We start from the raw sequence: 2,770 nt of genomic DNA, 5'->3' as shown, positions 1-2,770 counted from the left end.
GGATGGCATCTACCCAAAGTGGCAAACATTTGTGAAGCCGCTCAAAAAACAGGAATCTTGATTTCCACAATGCTCAGGCGGCGGCTAGAAAAGATGTGGATAGAGCTTTTGGGATTTTGCAAGCCCAATTTGCTATTGTGAGAGGACCAACTAGATTTTGGGATCAAAAGATGCTTTGGTCCATCATGCACGCTTGTGTGATCATGCATAACATGATCATCGCGAATGAGCGTGGCCAAGATGTAGACTACTCTCAGTATGAGCTCTTGGGACATCCCTACGAGTGCGGCTGATGGCTGAAAGGGTGGCTCGTTTTGTTGCCTCCTATCATGCCATTCGACGTCCTGCAGTGCATGGTGATATTCAGAAGGATCTCACTGTGGAGTGGTGGGCTTGGAATGGCCGACAAAGAGCATCATGATTTGTGCGTTTGATGTTGTATTGTTGAACTATTTGTTGTATTGAACGATAAACTATTTGTTTGAGTTGTAATAACGAAATTAAACTATTATTGTTGATTTATTTTATTTGTGTTTGATCTTTTTGCTTGTGTTTGGAGCGCATATGTTGTTTGTGCAAGAGTCGCGCGCGATGTATTTTTGCGAGCTGCTGGAGCTACGCGCGCGTGCTGCATTCTAGCGCGTCTACTGGAGTCAGTGCTGCCCGCCGCGCCAAACCAGGCTATGAGCGCGCTGCAAAGTAGTTTTTAGGCGCCGCGCGTTGGGCGGCTGTTGAAGATGCTCTTAGTCAGGTGATCTAAATGGTAAATGGTAGTGCATCTAAACACTCATTTAATGTTTAAAATATGGCGTATTATCCTGAGATCTTCCACGATTCGCTTACTATGAAGTGTGATTGCATATATAAATGTTTGACATATAAGATTTTTAGGTATGGATTTATGGAGCATATCTCAAATGATTTGATCGAACCTGATAGATTTATTTTCTTTTAATTATGATATGATACACCCGCCGTTAAGGTTGAACTAATAAGAAGAGACAAAGGGGGCAGAGGGAGGGAGAGACCGAGGGACAGTACGCCACCACCATGGCCGTGGGGACATCCTCTTTGATGCTCGGCGGGGCACTCCTCCTCCTCATCCTCTCGTCGGCCACCGATGTTCACGGTGGGTCAAGTTCCAGCGCCGCGCCACGTTCCCCGCTGGACGACTTCTGCATCAGCCTCAGCAGCTGGTACGTCCATGCTCTGCATCGACCCTTCCTTCCGCTCTGCGTACGGCTTCCCGGAGCTCGCGGTGCTCGCCACCAGGCTGATGGTGGCTAACGCCACGGTAGCGAAGGCCAGCATCTAGTCTGCGCTCGCCCACACCAAGGACGCCAAGCCCAGGAAGGTCATGCGGTCATACCTGCATCTCTACTCAGCGGCGTCGTCCTGCCGCTGCAGTGGGCGGCGCGGTCAGTCGCTGCTGGGCGATATAGCGGCATACCAGAGAAGCTAAAGGCGGCGACGGACGCCTCATATGGGTGCACCAGATTGGCCGGAAACGAGGTGGCGCTTCCCAAGGAGGACGAAGAGTTCTACATGATGGCCTACGTCGTGCAAGCCGTCGTCGGATGGGTGCAACATGTTATCGGCTGACCAATCGATGAACCAGTCACCGAATTCATTAATTAACCCGCTCCCCCTCTGATAAAGATGTTGTCAACCTGTAACAATTGTTAGACATAAGCCGCGCGGGCGTGAGCACGTTGTTAGACCAAGTCATATGGATCATGGTCAGTTTGCCGGGTCATGTGCTTGTGCGAGTGCTAGTCGTGTGGCCGTTTGAGCAGACTCCCGCATGCATGTAGTCATGATTTAGTTGGTGCAAGGAGCCGTTAGCAGCATGGTCGGGTCATAGATCGTGGAGACATTCCAGGTCTGTTAGGCAGGACGTGCGTGCGTGGAGTTGGTGGCCGGGGCGCAACCCCCTTCCATGTACTGATCAACGTGCTGCGGATGTGCCGAGCCAGAGTTCGTGCTCAAGGAAAAATTAGGCTGTTCGTGCGGCTGAGGCGCCGTTCGTGTGGCAGAGGCGTTTGTGCGCCGGAAAAATTGTGTGCTCCATCTTTCACCTTCGTTTGTGCGAGTGAGAGAAAGTGAGCGGCAACAACATTTGGTATCATGAGCTAGTTCATCTTGGGCGTCATTCTCCTTGCCGGAGGCGTTGCCGGCGGCGACGGAGTTCGCTGGCGGCTACGCGATGCTCCGGATCATGTGTCGGTCTATGGAGGTGCGCGGCGCAGCGAGGAGGCCGTTGTGGCTGCGGCGGCACGGTGAGGAGGCCGCGGAGGACCTGCATGGTGGCGGCTTCAACGACACACAATGGCATGGCGGCATGGGAGATGTTGCATTGCAGCCGCAGCGGTGCAGGGCAATAAGCCGCGGCGGCGAGCCGGGTGCGACCGGTGAATGTTATGGGTGCGCACTGGGACGTGTCAGGTGCGTCGGGACCGTGGGCGCGCATAAGGTTGACGTTGGGAGGAGGCGTTTGTCGCCGTTGTGCTCAAGTCCGTGCTCGAGTTCGGCTACACCCTTCCGGCGTTTGTCGCTGGAGTTCGCGTCCGAGCGCGGAGGAGTGACCGCGTCGGCGCACTGGACTCGGGCCGTGGCGACTGCGTGCGTGCGCGTCGTGTACGCGAGCCTGGAAGCATGGGACGTGGGGTGCTGCGCGGGGGAGGCCGCAGCGGCATGATGCGACGGTCATGACTACGACGACGGAAGCCGCAACAACTCCGGCGACAACGAGGTTCTAGCTTAAGGGGAG

General features: G+C 54.5%; 1 pseudogene; it reads left to right on the top strand.

The window, feature by feature from the left end:
- Positions 1-1,050: 1,050 nt before the first annotated feature.
- Positions 1,051-1,602, top strand: LOC123067283 (uncharacterized; annotated as a pseudogene).
- Positions 1,603-2,770: the final 1,168 nt, after the last annotated feature.

This window comes from Triticum aestivum, chromosome 3B (genome assembly GCF_018294505.1).
Source record: "Triticum aestivum cultivar Chinese Spring chromosome 3B, IWGSC CS RefSeq v2.1, whole genome shotgun sequence".
NCBI lineage: Eukaryota > Viridiplantae > Streptophyta > Magnoliopsida > Poales > Poaceae > Triticum > Triticum aestivum.
Note: the sequence above shows the minus strand (reverse complement) of the source record. Positions and strands in the feature narration are given on the sequence as shown.